Below are 21,463 nucleotides of genomic sequence, written 5' to 3'. Positions count from 1 at the left end.
TCTATACCTCGCGCTCTTACTTTTTACCCCAGCCCAACAGGAAGTCGGCTATTGAGGTTTGTTTGTAAAACGCTCGCAATGGTATTTGAAATACTCCTCCTAGAGCTTTGATCCACATTCGACGAAACTCGGTCAGCGTGAAGTCAAGACATTGAGGATGAAAGTTTGCGAGGGGATTTTTGATATCTCGAACGGTTTGTCCGTGGCGAGGAAACGAAATCATGGCGAGAAACGTGAAACAGGAAGTGTGTTATAACCTCAGCATACATTAACTGATCTTGATGAAACTTCAGCAGTCTGTTTGCTGTAAGAGGACGATCACATGGATTTGACTATTGTGAGTCAAAGTTATAGCGCCACCAACTGGCAGCAGGAAGTGTGTCACTTTCAAAATGCTTTGATATCACCCTTTTATTTTTACCCGATTTGCTTCAAACTTAATCTGTATAATGTAAATACATAGCAGATGAAGACCTGTGAATGGATTCTTGATATCTTTGATACTGTTGCCGTGGCAGAGCATTAAACTTTAAAATTCTTTTTTTTTGATGATTTTGAGACTCTTAGCGGCTTTTGGGGCCCTTAACGGGTTTGAAAACTCTTGAAACTTTGCACACAGGTCAGATTCCACAGCCGTCAGAGCCGGGCTGAAGATGGTACCTGGGTGTGGCAGGGGGGCTAGACAGCGCCCCCTGGAACGGGGTCCGAACACTTGGTCCATAACTCAAACACGCTTGCATGTAATAATATGAAACTCGGTACACATGTTGATCTCATCGTTCATATATACCTCAAACTATTACTTTTTACCCCAGCCCAATAGGAAGTTGGCTATTGAGGTTTGTTTGTAAAACGCTCGCAATGGAATGTGCAATACTCCTCCTAGAGAATTCAAACACACGGCACGAAACTCGGTCAGCATGAAGTCAAGGCATTGAGGATGAAAGTTTGCGAGGGGATTTTTGATATCTCGAACGGTTTGGCCGTGGCGAGGAAACGAAATTATGGCGAGAAACGTGAAACAGGAAGTGTGTTATAACTTCAGCATACATTAACTGATCTTTATGAAACTTCAGCAGTGTGTTCGCTGTAAGAGGACGATCACATGGATGTGACTATTGTGAGTCAAAGTTATAGCGCCACCAACTGGCAGCAGGAAGTGTGTCACTTTCAAAATGCTTTGAAATCACCCTTTTATTTTTACCCGATTTGCTTCAAACTTAATCCGTATAATGTAAATATACGACAGATGTAGACCTGTGAATGGATTCTTGATATCTTTTAAACTGTTGCCGTGGCAACGCATCAAACTTTACCATTCTTTTAGGATGCTTTTGAGACCCTTAGCATGCTTCAAATCGCATGAAACTCGACAGACACATCACATTTATTAGCCAGTAGACATGTGCAAAGTTTCAGAAACGGGCGTGGTGAGGGCTCAGTAGCACCACCTTTTGACAAAAGTGGGGTTGTTAGTTTTAACTAGAGTTACAAAAATCGGTATGTATATTGTACTCCTCGAGCCGGACAACTTTCTAATTGACACTCATTAGCTAGGACCCACAGAAAGTCAGATATCTTTGTTTGAATGTAGAGAAAATCTTAGAATTTTGCCAGTCTCTCAGTGTCTCTCTGTGTGAGTGAGAGGAGGGGCGCCTGTCAGGTTAATTTTAACCCTTTATTTGCTGTGTGCGACTTCTCTGGCATTTTCGGGGGCCTTAACATCCTCTAAAACTCTTGAAACTTTGCACACGGGTCAGAACCCATGGCCATCAGGGCCGGGCTGAAGCTGGTCATCGGGCGTGGCAGGGCGGCTCGACAGCGCCCCCTGGACTGGGATTCGAACATTTGTTCATAAATCAAACACACTTGCGTGAATTAATATGAAACTCGGTACAATTATAGATCACATCAGGCCAAACAACTTTCGTGCTCTAAGTTTTACGACAATTAAAATGGAAGTTGAGAATTATGGGTTGTTTGAATAGTTGTCCTAGGAGAAATACATCAAATTACAACGCATGTGTTTACCAATCACAACCAAACTCGGTGTGCAAGAAGTCAAGACATTGAGGATGAAAGTTTGTGAGGGGATTTTTGATATCTCAAACGGTTTGGCCGTGACGAGGAAACGAAATTATGGCGAGAAACGTGAAACAGGAAGTGTGTTATAACTTCAGCATACATTAACATATCTTGATGAAACTTCATCAGTGTGTTCGCTGTAAGAGGACGATCACATGGATGTGACTATTTCGAGTCAAAGTTATAGCGCCACCAACTGGCAGCAGGAAGTGTGTCACTTTCAAAATGCTTTGAAATCAACCTCTTATTTTTACCCGATTTGCTTCAAACTTCATCTGTATAATGTAAATACATGGCAGATGAAGACCTGTGAATGGATTCTTGATATCTTTGATACTGTTGCCGTGGCAACGCATCAAACTTTAAAATTCTTTTTTTTTTTGATGATTTTGAGACTCTTAATGGCTTTTGAGGCCCTTAACGGGTTTGAAAACTCTTGAAACTTTGCACACAGGTCATATCCCACAGCCATCAGGCCCGGGCTGAAGATGGTACCTAGGCGTGGCAGGGGGGCTAGACAGCGCCCCCTGGAACGGGGTCCGAAAACTTGGTCCATAAATCAAACACGCTTGCATGTAATAATATGAATGAAAAACTTCATCTGTATAATGTAAACAGATGAAAAACTTCATCTGTATAATGATGAAAAACAGATGAAAAACTTCATCTGTATAATGTAAACATACGGTAGATGTAGACCTGTGAATGGATTCTTGATATCTTTTAAACTGTTGCCGTGGCAAAGCTTCAAACTTTGAAATTATTTTAGGATGCTTTTGAGACTCTTAGCATGCTTGAAATTGCATGAAACTCAACAGACACATCACATTTATTAGCCAGTAGACATGTGCAAAGTTTCAGAAACGGGCATGGTGCAGGGACTAAATAGCGCCACCTTTTGACAAAAGTGGGGTTGTTATTTTTATCTACAGTTACAAAAATCGTTATATACATTGTACTCCTCAAGCCAGACAACTTTCTAATTCATAGTCATTAGCTCAGACCAAGAGGAAGTCAGATATTTTGGTTTGAATATGGTGAGACTCTCTCTGAGCCTACGTCCGTGTATGGCAAGCCCTTTTAACATTTAAAAGCTAAGTTTGCCTATCCGGAAATTAACATTGTAGATATCAACAATGTCTTTCTGTCTAGTCGTAATTACATTTTGGATAGTTTGTATTATCATTTAAGATATCTGTAACATAATTGTGACTAGTCAAAATGACAGACTATGGCAAGCCGTTTTAACATTTAATCATGAAAGGGCCAAAGCCTTCGGCACCGCCACCCCGGTGCCTTTAGGTAACTAAAGGAGCCAGGGGTTGCGGTGCCACTGGCTTGGGCCCGCCATCGCTGCTCGCAGCTATATTTATTATTATTTTACTACCTTTTTGGCACTTTTGGGGCCCTTAACGTGCTCGAAAACTCTTGAAACTTTGCACACGGGTCAGAACCCGCGGCCATCAGAGCCGGGCTGAAGCTGGTACACGGGCGTGGCAGGGCGGCTCGTCAGCGCCCCCTGGAACGGGGTCCGAACACTTGGTCCATAACTCAAACACGCTTGTATGTAATAATATGAAACTCGGTACACATGTTGATCTCATCGTTTCATCTATACCTCGCGCTCTTACTTTTTACCCCAGCCCAACAGGAAGTCGGCTATTGAGGTTTGTTTGTAAAACGATCGCAATGGAATGTCAAATACTCCTCCTAGAGCTTTGATCCAAATTCGACGAAACTCGGTCAGCATGAAGTCAAGACATTGAGGATGAAAGTTTGCGAGGGGATTTTTTATATCTCGAACGGTTTGTCCGTGGCGGGGAAACGAAATCATGGCGAGAAACGTGAAACAGGAAGTGTGTTATAACTTCAGCATACATTAACTGATCTTGATGAAACTTCAGCAGTGTGTTCGCTGTAAGAGGACGATCACATGGATGTGACTATTGTGAGTCAAAGTTATAGCGCCACCAACTGGCAGCAGGAAGTGTGTCACTTTCAAAATGCTTAGATATCACCCTTTTATTTTTACCCGATTTGCTTCAAACTTCATATGTATAATGGAAACATACGGAAGATGAAGACCTGTGAATGGATTCTTGATATCTTTGAAACTGTTGCCGTGGCGACGCATCAAACTTTACCCTTCTTTTAGGATGCTTTTAGGATGCTTTTGAGACCCTTAGCATGCTTCAAATTGCATGAAACTCGACAGACACATCACATTTATTAGCCAGTAGACATGTGCAAAGTTGCAGAAACGGGCGTGGTGAGGGCTCAGTAGCGCCACCTTTTGACAAAAGTGGGGTGGTTAGTTTTAACTAGAGTTACAAAAATTGGTATGTATATTGTACTCCTCGAGCCGGACAACTTTCTAATTGACACTTATTAGCTAGGACCCACGGAAAGTCAGATATTTTTGTTTGAATATGGCCACTCTGAGCCTACATGTGTCTTTGGCTGGCTGGCTGGCTGGCTGTCTGTGTGTGTGTGCAGGGGGAGGGGGCTTAACCATTTCACTGCTGTGTGTATGACCTGCATAAAGAAAATACATTTCTCAAGCCTGGTATTTTTTAAATAAGTTTTTATTTTTATTTTTTATAAGTAAAGGCATATAACTAGTTTAATTGTAGTGAATTGACAATAGTTTTATATAATTAGTTTATTAATCAGATTAACTTGGTCAATAAACTTGGTCTGAAAATTTGGTCCATAAATCAAACACACTTGCATGTAATAATATGAAACTTGGTACACATATAGATCTCATCGTTTCATATATAGCCTACTTCACACTCTTACTTTTTACCCCAGCCCAACAGGAAGACGGCTATTTAGGGTTGTGTTTAAAACACATGCAATGGAATTTAAATTATTGCTCCTAGAGCACTGAACCAAATTCGACGAAACTCGATCAGCGTGAAGTCAAGACATTAAGGATGAAAAAGTGCCACGGGATTTTTGATATCTCGAACGGTTTGGCCGTGGCGAGGAAACGAAATTATGGCGAGAAACATGAAACAGGATGTCTGTTATAACTTCAGCATACATTAACTGATCTTGATGAAACTTCAGCAGTGTTTTCGCTGTAAGAGACCGATCACATGGATGTGACTATTGTGAGTCAAAGTTATAGCGCCACCAACTGGCAGCAGGAAGTGTGTCACTTTCAAAATGCTTTGAAATCACTCTCTTATTTTTAACCGATTTGCTTCAAACTTCATCTGTATAATGTAAATACACGGCAGATGTAGACCTGTGAATGAATTTTTGATATCTTTGATACTGTTGCCGTGGCAACGAAACAAACTTTAACATTCTTTTTTGATGCTTTTGGGACTCTTAGCATGCTTGAAATTGCTTGAAACTCAACAGATACATCACATTTATTAGCCAGTAGACATGTGCAACTATGGCAAAAGATTAAAGTAATGTCAAAAAAGTAAACACTAAAAACCTCATATCTTCTAAAAATGTAATTATACATCATTTGTTTCTAAATTAAATTATACAAATATTATAACGTCCCCAATTTTTCCTTTTTTTCATTTAAGAATTATGTTTACGTTCAAAAACAGCCAGAATTGTTGTAAAATTCATAAAAAAATAATAATCTGAGTCATACGTAGTGCTATACTGCCCTCTTGTGTTCAATATCAGGTAGGCCTATTGTGTATATTCCCACCGGTTAATCAACGTGTGACTCTGCTGGGACTTGGGAGCTTTTAAATCGCTTACTTAAAACCGAAAGTCAAAATACGGATGTCCGCACAAGACATTAATGGTGTGGAGTAGAGCGAGCATTTTAAATAAATTCCTATTAAGTAGGATTGAACTAAACAGAAAGAATGTTCACTCTGTTCTGCTGGTTCCTCGCTGGTGGATCATATGATTACTTTGTCATAATCTATGACAAAAATGCTATTATAAACTATATTAATAATAGATAATACACATTGCTCTTATTTTTAAAAAATACATTCATGAAAAACAAGATAACAAAAATCATAAAAAGATAAAGCCATGGCTGCTATAAATGTTTGAAATGCATAGGACAGATGTTTAATGACGCAGCAACATATAATTGAAAGGCAATTAATAATCTGTCATTACGTCACTGCATTATGATATTACGGCTCTAATACGGTGCAGCACAAAGCACTTATGTGCATCCCGAGCGGAGAATGATGTGCTTGAAGCCACATGAAGTTACAGCGCATTGAGTCCGTATTGAAAAGTTCAAAGCACAAAGGAAATACATATTTATGAACAGTGTATTATACATTATCTATCTATGCAATAGTTTATTGAGCCTTTTCTTTTAAAGGTTTTAAATTTCAGTTACTGTGTGCGTGAAGAACAATTATAGTGCTCTGACTCTAGTGTTGTGATCTAACCGACAGCGTCTGACACCCGGTAGAAAGTAACACGATTAAGTTACAGCAATAAAGTCCAGCAAGAAAAAGTTTCTTCATTCGAAAATATAGACCTTTAGACCTTTATCTTAAAGACCCAGTATAATAGGATTAACATTGAATCATCTTGAAGATCGTTTCATCATTGACTGTAACCGAATGCGACGTGCTGTTTGAATGCTGAATGGAGAATGACTGACAGGCGCAGAGAGGGAAAAGTTTACGTGTTCTTGAATTTAATGACTTAAATATTAATTTCTATATCACATAATAGCTTCAGAACACTTATAATACAGTACACAAAAACTTTATGGTACTTTAGAAAGTTTTTGTGCCTTTGTGCCTTACATAGAATAGTATATGCACAATATGAATCAGCCTCGTCAAAGATGGCAGTGTCAGAGCCGATACCGATCCTGAGTATCTAATCGGCGCACTTCTTTTCAACAGTCAAATTGAAATTGAAATTGCTTGAAACTCAACAGATACATCACATTTATTAGCCAGTAGACGTGCAAAGTTTCAGAAACGGGCATGGTGCAAGGACTAAATAGCGCCACCTTTTGACAAAAGTGGGGTTGTTAGTTTTATCTACAGTTACAAAAATCGGTATATACATTGTACTCCTCAAGCCGGACAACTTTCTATTACATAGTCATTAGCTCGGACCAAGAGGAAGTCAGATATTTTGGTTTGAATATGGTGAGCCTCTCTCTGAGCCTACGTCCCTGTATGGCAAGCCCTTTTAACATTTAAAAGCTAAGTTTGCCTATCCGGAATTAACATTGTAGATATCAACAACGTCTTTCTGTCTAGTCGTAATTACATTTTGGATAGTTTGTATTATCATTTAAGATATCTGTAACATAATTTTGACTAGTCGAAATGACAGAGTATGGCAAGCCGTTTTAACATTTAATCATGAAAGGGCCAAAGCCTTCGGCACCGCCACCCGGGTGCCTTTAGGTAACTAAAGGAACCGGGGTTGCGGTGCCACCGGCTTGGGCCCGCCATCGCTGCTCGCAGCTATATTTTATTATTATTATTTTGTAACCTTTTGGGCATTTTTGGGGCCCTTAACGTGCTCGAAAACTCTTGAAACTTTGCACATGGGTCAGAACCCGCGGCCATCAGAGCCGGGCTGAAGCTGGTACACGGGCGTGGCAGGGCGGCTCGTCAGCGCCCCCTGGAACGGGGTCCGAACACTTGGTCCATAACTCAAACACGTTTGTATGTAATAATATGAAACTCTGTGCACATGTTGATCTCATAGTTTCATCTATACCTCGCGCTTTTACTTTTTACCCCAGCCCAACAGGAAGTCGGCTATTGAGGTTTGTTTGTAAAACGCTCGCAATGGAATGTTAAATACTCCTCCTAGAGCTTTGATCCAAATTCGACAAAAACTCGGTCAGCATGAAGTCAAGACATTGAGGATGAAAGTTTGCGAGGGGATTTTTGATATCTCGAACGGTTTGGCCGTGGCGAGGAAACGAAATCATGACGAGAAACGTGAACCAGGAAGTGTGTTATAACTTCAGCATACATTAACTGATCTTGATGAAACTTCAGCAGTGTGTTCGCTGTAAGAGGACGATCACATGGATGTGACTATTGTGAGTCAAAGTTATAGCGCCACCAACTGGCAGCAGGAAGTGTGTCACTTTCAAAATTCTTTGATATCACCCTTTTATTTTTACCCGATTTGCTTCAAACGTCATCTGTATAATGTAAACATACGGCAGATGTAGACCTGTGAATGGATTCTTGATATCTTTGAAACTGTTGCCGTGGCGACGCATCAAACGTTACCATTCTTTTAGGATGCTTTTGAGACCCTTAGCATGCTTGAAATTGCATGAAACTCGACAGACACATCACATTTATTAGCCAGTAGACACGTGCAAAGTTTCAGAAACGGGCGTGGTGAGGGCTCAGTAGCGCCACCTTTTGACAAAAGTGGGGTTGTTAGTTTTATCTACAGTTACAAAAATCGGTATGTATATTGTACTCCTCGAGCCGGACAACTTTCTAATTGACACTCATTAGCTAGGACCCACAGAAAGTCAGATATGTTTGTTTGAATGTGGTCTTGCTCAATCTGAGCATGCTGTCTTTGCCTGTCTGTGTATGTGTGTGTGTTTGTAGGGGGAGGGGTCTTAACCATTTCACTCCTGTGTGTATGGCCTGCATAAAAAATAAATGCCTTAAGCCTGGTATTTTTTTAAATAAGTTTTTTATTTTTTATAAGTAAAGGCATATAACCAGTTTAATTGTAGTGCATTAATAGTTTTATATAATTAGTTTATTAATTAAATTAACTTGGTCCATAAACTTGATCTGAAAATTTGGTCCATAAATCAAACACACTTGCATGTAATAATATGACTTGAGTGTTAATCACATCATGTTTTCAGTTTGAATATAAAATATATAAATTATGTAAAAAAAAATAAAGTTGATCCAGCTGGAGCGCAGGCTGAGAATAGCGCTGTCATGACTGGATCAGAGATCATCAGTCATGCCCTCTCATACCTTACGCGCACACCACGCCCACTTACATCAGATCACATCAACATGTCAGCCGGAGGGATAACGAGGGTCGTCGTCGCTTTTGGATTCAAGAATTTCTTACAACAAGATGGCAAAAGAACAGCGCTTTGCAAGACATGCAACGTTAAGATCGCGGACAGTCAGATGACAACCTCCAATTTCGTCCGTCATTTGAAGAGCCATTCTGCCCGTAAGTGCTTGTCAATTTGTTAATGTTATCTGGTTAGCTCGTTCGTAGTTAGCTAGCTAATGTAAGTTAAAGGAGAACTCCGGCGCAAAATTACACATTTGTTACCTAGTCAACCGTTATCTGAGATTTGTTTTCATGACTGCCGAATGTAAATAGTTTTATCTATAAAAACAGTTTAGCCTATAAGTGACGTCCGACATTCTGCATATTGTGTTATTTTGTTAAGCCCCACTAAAGGCATACAAAACTGTAAAGCACAATCAAGTTTTCACACTATATTCCAAGACTTCTAAAGTCATTCAATAGCTTAATGTGTGGTAAAATTAATATTTTAGTCTCTAAGTTAAAGTTAACGGAAGTCATCTCGCCTCAGTCATTCTCCATGCATCAGCATTAGCGCGTCGCGTTCGGTTGCGACAGTAACACGACGACACTCTCTTCAAGATCAATGTTCCCAATATTATACTTTATTTGTAGATAACCATAAAGGTCTATGATTTGCATAAAATGACTATCTTGCTGGAGTGGAGTTTATTGCCCTTTAGAATACACTTAGCATTAGTGCTGCACGATTAATTATATCGCAGTCGTAATAGCGATCTCAAACCTATACAATTATATAACGCAAAATGCCGCGATTTTATATGAAATAAACAAAGTAGGGCTATTAGCGCAGCATCTCTTCTTTTTTGTCATCCTTTGACTAGTGTTACAAGATCCCCCTCTTATTGGTTCAAATGCATTTTCGCATTTTGCACGACAAGAAGTGAAAAGCTGCCTGTGAGTGCCCTAGATTAGAATAGATGATACTCGCATAATGCGCATGCACTGACCGTGTGCCAGCCCAGAATAAACAGTTCTCTTTCGAGCTTGAACGAACAATAGCACACACAATTATGCCAAAATGTGGTTTTGTCTAGTATCTTCATAACATAAGAAAAGTCTGGATGAAAAGAGTTGTGCTATGAGGCGCGTGTGAGATCCGCATCTCGGCAACGGGTGCTCTTAAAGGGCCAGCAGCGAATAAAGCGTTCTTTCAGGAAAGTTAAAAGAACAAAGGGAAATTAGAAAATTACTCACTGATCTTGAGTAAAGAACTTTTGTAGCTTTAATAAGGATTATTATATATATAATTTATGATTCAGGCAGCGCAGACTGTTTGATAACTTTATTCAATTTCTGTACCTGTTAAGACAGGAAGGGCACAGGTAAATATGTTTTTTATTATGGGTTTATGTGGGGATTGTTTGAAGTTCACTTAATTTAAAAGCTGTTATATATTTTTTAAGCCTAATAATTTTTTAAAAAGTTGATGGCTTTCAATTGATGGAATCACTGTAATGTTGGTTTGGTTGATGGTTTATTGATCATTATAGGTGTTATCAATCATTTATTGTTGTTGTTGTTTTTAGTTTGAGTTGAGAAATAAACATTAATCTGTGTGTGCATTTTACTTTAGAACCAAGCAAGTTGGACTCATGAAACCATTTTATTATATCGGAGTCGCAAATCGCAATTGCAATATTGGCTCAATAATGGCAATATGACATTTTCCCAAATAGTGCAGCCCTACTAAGCATAGATTATAGATACCATCCCTTCGCTATGTTCTTTTCAATGTGAAGCGTTGCGTGCTGTGACTTGGTGTTGCTTCAAGTGCATCATTCTGCACACGGGATGCGCATGATTGCTTATAATACTTTGGGGAGACAAGGGGGCGTGGCCTAAGGGAATATCACTCGTGATGTTAATTGATGTTACCCCGCCATCGCTGATACAACCTTTAGCAGTCATGTTTTTGCTTCTTGAGAGAGAGAAAGTGTGTGTGTGCGTGTGTGTGTGAGCAGTGGCGGTTCTAGGCGGGGGCCTGGGGGGGCCAGTGCCCCTGCGACAACAAGCTTGGACCCCCTTGTGGCCCCCCTAAATATGGAGTCAGTGTGAAATATTTTTTTTATAGTGTGTCACGCATTGAGCATGACAGTCACTCGTTTCAGTCTTTTGTCTCACACTCCCGTCACACATTGTATTTCTCATGCGGAAAAACTATTAATAATATATTTAATATACGCAATTTCTCTGGCCGCGCCGCTCTCACGTGAGAATCAAGCGCGTCTCGCCTGGAGTTCAGCAGTCGACCCTGCTACGCATCAGCCAATCAAAAAAAGAGAAGTGCTACTTGATAGCCAATCAGAAAAGGGCACTATTGTATCTGGGTAAAATTTAACGCAACAACCAATAAAAAAAAGCATATCCTGGAATTGTTCATATGATTCTGTTACAACATCTTCCGAAAGTTTCTTCACCCGTCCCACAGATGAAACTAATCACTGGAGCTCCGAACATCACTTGGAGCACGGAGTAAGTCATGATCTCCTGTTTTAATGTTACAACAAATTCACAACTTGTTTGACAAAAACTATGACAACTTGACTGATGTAAGATGAATCTTTCCCGTAGCGTAAGCTAGCTTACGCAATGCTCGTTCCCTCATCTAGAGAGAACCGAGGTTACGTTAGGTAATCGATTCGTTTCCCATTTAATTAGTTTCAGTCTGTAACTTAGACAACAGTTTTACAGCCTGTTCACTGACAACACCTGCTCAGAACAAGTAGTCTAGGCCTAGTCATCTTATTACACGAATCACGATGACTGACATATTGTCACATTATAAACATCTCTCTCTCCAAATAGGCTTAATAATTTTATTAGCACTAGATAAATTAAAGTGTAATGCATAGTCGATTTTAAAACATCTCTCTCTCCAAATAGGCTTAATAATTTTATTAGCACTAGATAAATTAAAGTGCATTGCATAGTCGATTTTATAGGTCACTTTTAAAATCATGTCATATTTTATAATTATATCCTGGCCAAGGATGCATTAATTATTGCTTCTGTCTTTCAAAGATGTCAGGAAAAAAACAATTATAAAAAAGCTCACTCACCCTGAGAGGAAAGCCCCCTAAAAAGGCCAGTTTAGAGGATAATTTGCTGATCTTTTTGCAAAAAAAAAAAAAAACCCACAAAAATCGTAGATTAATTTGTAAAAATTATATATATATATATATATATATATATATATATATACATACTGTATATTCAATGTAAAAAAATAAAATGGAAATTCAAATACAGACTGATATATGTAATGCAAATGTAAAAATATAATGGAAATGCAAATTGTTGGATAATTATAAACATGGTATTTTGCTTATTTATGCCTTCAGTGCAGTGCAGAAAATGATAAGGTTTAAATGTAACTGGCCCCTCTAACAGTACAACTGGCCCCAGCTTGGCCCCCCCAGTTGAAATGGTCTAGAACCGCCACTGTGTGAGAGAGAGAGAGAGAGAGAGAGAGAGAGAGAGAGGAGAAATGTAACAAAGTTTAATATTGTTTGTAAACTGTGTTTGAGAGAGAGGAAGGTGTTCAGAGAGTCTGTAGGATGTTAAGCTGTTATTTGTTTTATGGACTCAATGTTGACAGAAGTGAAAAATAAATAATTTTATGAAGTTACAATTTTGTTTGATTCCATGGTGTATTTTACTGAACATGAGTATTTACAATGCAAATTATTGTAATTTACTGGCAAATACTTATCTTGTCTTTTCATTTTATTAAGATCAGATTCTGCATGTAAAATTAAAATAATAAGGTGACTTGACTTGCACTTGACTTAACCTACTACAAGACTTGACTTGACTTGACATAGCCTGTGACTTGACTTGACTTGCCCCCCCCCCCCCCCCCAAAAAAAAATACTTGGGACTTACTTGAGACTTGACGGTTAAGACTTGAGACTTACTTGAGACTTGCGTGACCTGCGCCCATCTCTGCTCTAAGTTTTAAGACAGTTCAAATGGAAGTTGGGAATTATGTGTCGTTTGAATAAATCTCCTAGAAGAAATACATCAAATTACAACGCATGTGTTTACCAATCACCACCATACTCGGTGTGCATGAAGTCAAGACATTGAGGATGCTCAATTCCGGACGGATTTTTGATATCTCGAACGGTTTGGCCGTGGCGAGGAAAATAATTTTATGACTAAAAAAGGACACATAAAATGTGTTAACTTTGCTCGTTTTACCTACAGTTACAAAACATGCCACGTATATTGTTCTTGTCAAGCCGATCAACTTTCTAATTAACAGTAAGAAGCTCAGACCAAAAGAAAGTCAGATATTGCAGTTTGGATGTGTATCTTGTCTCTATCAGTGTCTGTGTGGGGAAGAGGGAGGGGGGGGGTGGCTGGTGTCTGCGTTTATGTGTGTGTGTGTGTGTGTGTGTGTGTTGCTGACTGTAGATTTTTTCTGCAAGTCCTTATCTTTTTGCATAACAATTTTGTATTTTTTTAAATGACAAAATATGCATATAACCCTAATCTTTTAAATGTATAGTTTGCTTTAAATAAAAGTAAGATAAATTGGTAAACTACAAATTGGTAATTGAAGCTGAATGAATTTAAAATGAATGTGCTATATTTCAATACATTTGCTTTCCTTAATATTTATATATGTGTGTGTGTGTGTTTGTATGTATATACACTCACCGGCCACTTTATTAGGTACACCTGTCCAACTGCTCGTTAACACTTAATTTCTAAGCAGCCAATCACGTGGCGGCAACTCAGTGCATTTAGGCATGTAGACATGGTCAAGACAATCTCCTGCAGTTCAAACCGAGCATCAGTATGGGGAAGAAAGGTGATTTGAGTGACTTTGAACGTGGCATGATTGTTGGTGCCAGAAGGGCTGGTCTGAGTATTTCAGAAACTGCTAATCTACTGGGATTTTCACGCACAACCATCTCTAGGGTTTACAGAGAATGGTCCGAAAAAGAAAAAAACATCGAGTGAGCGGCAGTTCTGTGGGCGGAAATGCCTTGTTGATGCTAGAGGTCAGAGGAGAATGGCCAGACTGGTTCGAGCTGATAGAAGGGCAACAGTGACTCAAATAACCACCCGTTACAACCAAGGTGGGCAGAAGAGCATCTCTGAACGCACAGTACGTCGAACTTTGAGGCAGATGGGCTACAGCAGCAGAAGACCACACCGGGTGCCACTCCTTTCAGCTAAGAACAGGAAACTGAGGCTACAATTTGCACAAGCTCATCGAAATTGGACAATAGAAGATTGGAAAAACGTTGCCTGGTCTGATGAGTCTCGATTTCTGCTGCGACATTCGGATGGTAGGGTCAGAATTTGGCGTCTACAACATAAAAACATGGATCCATCCTGCCTTGTATCAACGGTTCAGGCTGGTGGTGGTGGTGTCATGGTGTGGGGAATATTTTCTTGGCACTCTTTGGGCCCCTTGGTACCAATTGAGCATCGTTGCAACGCCACAGCCTACCTGAGTATTGTTGCTGACCATGTCCATCCCTTTATGACCACAATGTACCCAACTTCTGATGGCTACTTTCAGCAGGATAATGCGTTATGTCATAAAGCTGGAATCATCTCAGACTGGTTTCTTGAACATGACAATGAGTTCGCTGTACTCAAATGGCCTCCACAGTCACCAGATCTCAATCCAATAGAGCATCTTTGGGATGTGGTGGAACGGGAGATTCGCATCATGGATGTGCAGCCGACAAATCTGCGGCAACTGTGTGATGCCATCATGTCAATATGGACCAAACTCCCTGAGGAATGCTTCCAGCACCTTGTTGAATCTATGCCACGAAGAATTGAGGCAGTTCTGAAGGCAAAAGGGGGTCCAACCCGTTACTAGCATGGGGTACCTAATAAAGTGGCCGGTGAGTGTATATTTTGCAAAGCCCTCACTGATGCAAGCTCTTCTGCACACTTCTCTTCGACAGTCAATGCGGAGGTTAAGTTTTTGCACGTCGTGCAGAATAACCCTCTTTATATATATATATATATATATATATATATATACTTAAAAAAGCGGGGGTTAAGTTTTTGCACGTCGTGCAGAATAACACTAAAGGCACCATATATATACTTAAAAGTGGGGTTGTTAGTTTTATCTACAGTTACAAAAATCGGTATATACATTGTACTCCTCAAGCCGGACAACTTTCTAATACATAGTCATTAGCTCGGACCAAGAGGAAGTCCGATATTTTGGTTTGAATATGGTGAGCCTCTCTCTGAGCCTACGTCCCTGTATGGCAAGCCCTTTTAACATTTAAAAGCTAAGTTTGCCTGTCCGGAATTAACATTGTAGATATCAACAACGTCTTTCTGTCTATTCGTAATTACATTTTGGATAGTTTGTATTATCATTTAAGATATCTGTAACATAATTGTGACTATAGTCGAAATGACAGAGTATGGCAAGCCGTTTTAACCTTTAATCATAAAAGGGCCAAAGCCTTCGGCACCGCCACCCGGGTGCCTTTAGGTAACTAAAGGAACCGGGGTTGCGGTGCCACCGGCTTGGGCCCGCCATCGCTGCTCGCAGCTATATTTTTGTTTGATTTTGTGTTAAATCCTAATTAACCAGAGTTTTTCTGTCCCCAGTAGGGTAAAGGTGTTTTGTTAACACAGTTATTTATTTATTTTTTCTTTTTCTTGTTCTATGTTTAAACTTAATAGCTGCATTTCTTTTCTTTCACTAAATGTTAGGAGTCTAAGAGACAATACAAAAAGAAAAGCTACATTTTTGTTTTGTAAAGAAAGAAAAGCTCAATGAGTTCTTTTGCAGGAAACTCATTCATGTGGCAGTGATCGTACTTTTTGGTCTAATCTGTGGGGTGAACCAGTTTTATTTGCTCATGGCACAACTCGCTCAGGAGGTGTTGCTTTTCTGTTTAACAACTTTCCAGGGAAACTAGTTGAGTCAAGATCTAGCTTGGATGGACATTGGTTATTTTGTGTTCAAAAAAATCGAAAATTGTTACATTGTCTTAGGAAATGTGTATGGTTATAATAATTTATCCCAAAACAAATCTTTAATTTCAGAAATGTCACTGATATTAGAGGAAATGAAAACAAAGTATGCGACTGATCTTATTATATTGGGTGGTGACTTTAATATGGTGTATGATGAGTGGTTAGATAGATCGCCAACTAAGTATAATGTAAATCATTACAATTCATTGTTATCAAACTTTTGTAATAATCAAGGTTTAATAGATCCCATGGCGTGAGTCAAACCCCTCAAGACAGTTTACTTGGTTTAAACCTGATGCTTCTTGCAAGTCCCGAATTGATTTTTGGTTAATTTCTCATAGTTTTTTACCTTATCAAACTATATCTAGTATATCGGCAGCTCCCCTAACAGATCACTGTTCAATTGAATTGATGATATATCATACAAATAAACCTTTCCGTAACAAGGGTTATTGGAAGTTTAACTCTAACCTTCTCGGAAATGAAGATTATACAAAACTGGTGAAAGATACTGTTTTAAATATTTTGAATGATAACAGCCTGGTTTCCTGGACAAGTAAATGGGAATTCTTTAAATACAAAGTTCGACAGTTATCTATCTCTTATAGTAAACAGTTAAAAAAAATCATATAATTTAAAAGAGACCTCTGTTATTAAAGAAATAAATGAATATTCTAACAAATTAATTTTAACGGAGGATGATAGATCAAGATTGTTACTTTTGCAAGCAGAGTTGGATGAAATCTATATGAGGAAAGCTAAGAGAGCGTACATTAGATCAAGAGCCAAGTGGATGGAAAAAGGGGAGAAAAACTCTGCTTATTTCTGTAGGTTGGAATAAAAGCGGCAAGAAAAAAATTCTGTTAAAACCTTAATTATTAATGGGACAGAGTGTTCTAATTCGCAAATGATAGCTAAAGAAATCGCCAACTTTTATCAGAATTTGTATTCTTCATCCTCTTCAATATTAGACCCTAATTCCCTCTTTGAAAAAATTGGAGATTTTGTCCCTCATATAGATAATCAATTCAAAATGATATGTGATGCAGATTTAACAATTGAAGATCTTGATTCTGCTGTTATGTGTCTGTCATTGGATAAATCACCTGGCCCAGATGGTATGACAGCTAATTTTTATCGCCATTTTTTAGATTTATTAAGGGAATTTCTTTTTGCAGTTTTTCAGGAAATTACTAAATCTGCGGTTTTGCCTACTAATTCAATGAGACAAGGCCTAATCACACTTATTCCCAAGCCAGGGAAAGACTCTAGATTGTTGGATAATTTACGACCTATAACTTTGCTAAACACTGATTATAAATTACTAACCCACATATAATAACCGTTTAAAACTTGGTTTATCTAAAATTATCGGGGAGACACAAACTGGATTCATTAGAGGCCGATCTATACATAACAACATTCGTTTGGTTTTGGACTTGCTGGAATATAATCAGGAAATAGAGGATGATGGGGTTATTTTATTTTTAGACTTTTACAAAGCCTTCGATATGTTAGAACATTAGTTTATTTTTAAATGTTTGAAAATGTATGGGTTTGGTGAAGTTTTTTGTAACATTATTCTGTTATTTTACACAAATACCAATAGTTCAGTGGCCCTACCAACAGGTACTTCACCCAGATTTGATATCAAGAGAGGAGTTAAACAAGGCTGCCCCATCTCACCCTCATTGTTTATTCTGGCTACAGAGATGTTGGCTCTCTTAATTAAGAACTCAAGTATTGAAAAATTAAATGTATTTGGACAGGAAATCATACTTAGTCAATTGGCTGACGATACAACTCTTTTTTTAAAAGGTCTTGACCAGGTTCCTAAAGTAATTGAGATAGTTAACTATTTTTCTAAATTCTCAGGTTTAAAGCTTAATATTGCTAAATGTGAAATTATTACCATACATGAATGCCCTCTTAAAATTGCATATAATATTCCGATCAAGTCGACTGTCAAATATTTAGGCATAAGCATTTCTAAGGATGAAGTCATGATGGAAAAGCAAAATGTCTAGAATAGATGGGATAAGTGCAAACTAAGGCAGGCTTGATGCATGGATGCAGAGGGATTTGTCTATCTTTGGAAGGATTTATCTAACTAAAATGGAGAGTCTCTCTAGATGTATCTACCCTGCATCTTGTCTCTCTATTTCTAATAGAGCTATTAAGACCATTAATCAAATTAATTTCAATTATATTTGGAGAAAACGTGTGCACTATATAAAGAGAGCTCAACTTGTACTTGTACAAAATTATGAAAATGGTGGATTACAAGCCTTTGACTTCTATTGTATGAATGGCATGTTGAAGATCAAATGGCTTAAACATTTTATAACAAATGAGAATAGTTTTTGGTTTTGCATTCCCAGAGGTATATTTAGAAAATTGGGTGGAATTGATTTCCTTTTGAGATGCGATTATACTGTTTCCAGACTGCCAATTAAATTATCGTCTTTTCACCAGCAGATTTTGTTATATTGGAAATTATTATATAACCATAATTTTTCTCCACATAAAATCCCAATTTGGAACAATAGATTTATTGTTTCTAAATATAAGTCTCTATGTGTTCATGAGTGGCTAGAAAATGGTATCTGGTCAGTTCTTCATTTGATAGATGAAGATGGGAGATTGTTAACTTTTAAAGACTTTTGTACTAAATATAATTTACAATGTGAACGCAAACTTTTTGAGCGTGTTTTAAATGCCATTCCAAAAAGTTTTATACATTTTGTACAAAATGCTTCTGCCAACATACCTGATGGACCTTTTGAACTTCCATCCCTTCTCTTCAATGGTAATGACCTCAGAGCAATGATTCCCAACAAGCTTATCCGCTCTTGTTTCAATTCTATATTATATCCGACACTTCTATATAAAAACTGTGTTTTGCAATCTTATGATAAACGAGCTGTTAAAAAATTGAGAACACAGTACATTAGTTTTCCAGTGGCTCCTAAAGCTAAGGAAACTCATTTTAAAATATTCAATGGAGTATACCCATCTAGTGAATTCTTAAGACAACGGTTTAATTTTGAAGAAAATGCCTGTACTTTTTGTCAAGTTGACATAGAGACAACTGATCATCTTTTTTTTTTTCTTGTGTTTCTTCAAATACTTTTTGGGAAAATATGTCTTATTGTTTGGAATCAAAGATTCAATCATTGCCTACTTTTGCCAGAAAACATATTATGTTTGGAATGCTATTAAACGAGAAAAGAAACGAATTTCTTGTTAATGTAATGTTGATGCTGGGAAATTTTTTTATTCATAAATCCAAATGCATGAAAACGAAACCTTATTTTTCTGTGTTTAAAAAATACTTGATTTGTAATTTTTTTCCAGCTTTGGAAAGTATGAAAAGTAAAAAGGCCCAAAAATTGACTGGAATTATAAGAGACCTTGAGCTTTTAAAAGAGGAATAAAGTGACCCCTTTGTAATTTATTATTACTATTATTATATTTTTTAATGTTTTTTTTCTTCATTGTAATTATTTTTATTTATTTATTTTTACCTTAAGTGATATGTGCCTTGCTTAATACTCATTTACCTGTATTTGTCAATGCCACTGTAGATGTATATTCTATTTTTGTTTTGTTCTTATTGTTTAATTAAAAAAATAAGAAAAAAATAAAAATAAAAATAAATAAATAAATAAAAGAAAAGAAATACACTACAAAATTCTACACACTATTTATCCCTCTGAATTAATTATTTATGAGTGATGATTTCTATTCAAAACAACTAACGTTATTATTTCGCAATCCTGATAAATTAAGAAATGAATGTCACTGCAAACCAGTTTAATCATAAACAGTGGTCAATATCGAGGCTGGAGTCTTTAATCTTTCTAATGATGCTGAGTTTAACCACATCAAGTAGGTGTAATGAGTATTAAATTAAATGTGTAATAAAGGTAGAACAGCGATAGGGATCACCGGTGATCTTTGATGAGAAATACCCAAACTATTTTGGCGGAAACTATCAAATAAATCGTTCAGAAGTGCTGTATAAATTAATTTTAGTAACGTTATGTCCACATAGTGCTTTCGTGAGACCCGGACTAATGAAATGGATAACAAATAGCCTCGCTTACTAACGTTAACCAACAGCGAGTTAATGTAAATTAACTAATATCAGTTTTTAAGATTAAATCAAAGAAACTGAACAAGGAACGATAGACGCAGCGTCCCACCTCACAAAGTCATTGCCTGTCTACACATGGTAACGTTAAACAACCAAATCCAAACCTTTTCAATGCACATCTTCTGTCATCTCCTGTTGTCGGGGTTCCCAGTGTAATTCGGAAGCTGTATTCTGCTGAACAGTAGCTGCGTCCGACTCCGTAATCAGTCACTCGTTAGTAGGAATGGCACATAATGTCATTCGTGAATGAGGGAATGAAAACAAAACAGATGAGATCATTCTGGACGCTGACGTAATTACAGTGCGCCAGAGGGCTCTGACCATAGCTGCGTCCGAAATCGCGTACTGTCAAACATAGACATCATATAGGTAGACGCCCTATCGACCGCTACTGCCTATTGGCACGGACGAGAATTGGAGCCGCCATCTTAAACCGGTCATCCGCTCCGCTCAGTGCAATCTGTCAGCGCATTAAATTAATCATATCTCACTGAATACTGAACTGATTTTCACGCGTTTTTTTTACTGCAAAGGTCATTCATGTAGCTATGATAGAGGACACATGGTTCGGCGTATTTAATATCCATTGTAGGTTAACAGTAATATTATATTCTGATATAAGATATAAAGTGACCAGACACTATATGTGATGAAGGATATAATGTATTTTATAATTCACACACTACAAATATAATAAAGAAGCAGATACAGATAGTAGCAGTAAAGTAAGATATTTTAATAAGTTGAAGAAACAGTTTATGATTGACACACACACGAACAGACACACACACACTCTCTCTCACTCTCTCTCTCTCTCTCTCACACACACACACACACACACACACACACATACACTACACGAACAGACACACACACACACACACACACACACACACACACACATACATACACACACACACACACTCTCTCTCTCTCTCTCTCTCTCTCTCTCTCTCTCTCTCTCTCTCTCTCTCTCTCTCTCTCTCTCTCACACACACACACACACACACGCACGCAGCCACCGAATCCACCGAACGCAGCCACCTGTAATAAAAATTGAGAAGAAGCTTTTCAACGTGTTTGCATCAGTAACGTTAATTTCTAAAAATTAAATTCGGACAACATTAAGCCTATACATTTTTATTGTATGTGGATGTAGGAGGGGAAAATGTCGAGACTAAAGCCCTATTCAGATTAACT

General features: G+C 38.1%; 1 protein-coding gene across 5 annotated transcripts in view; it reads right to left on the bottom strand.

Annotated features, from left to right (window-relative positions):
* The window catches only part of chst10 (carbohydrate sulfotransferase 10), a 70,398-nt gene extending 49,798 nt beyond the window's left edge, over nt 1–20,600 (bottom strand). For 4 of the 5 annotated variants that reach the window (XM_089132278.1, XM_039694712.2, XM_039694726.2 and 1 more), the window contains exon 1: nt 20,368–20,597. The gene's annotated coding sequence lies outside the window, so the exon portion shown is untranslated. Of the gene's footprint in view, nt 1–20,367 lie in introns of all 5 variants that reach the window. The other variant, XM_089132279.1, reaches the window with a different exon arrangement.
* Between the last annotated feature and the right edge of the window lie 863 nt (nt 20,601–21,463).

This window comes from Pimephales promelas, chromosome 6 (assembly GCF_988280905.1).
Source record: "Pimephales promelas chromosome 6, fPimPro1.hap1.1, whole genome shotgun sequence".
In the NCBI taxonomy this organism is placed as follows: domain Eukaryota; kingdom Metazoa; phylum Chordata; class Actinopteri; order Cypriniformes; family Leuciscidae; genus Pimephales; species Pimephales promelas.
Note: the sequence above shows the minus strand (reverse complement) of the source record. Positions and strands in the feature narration are given on the sequence as shown.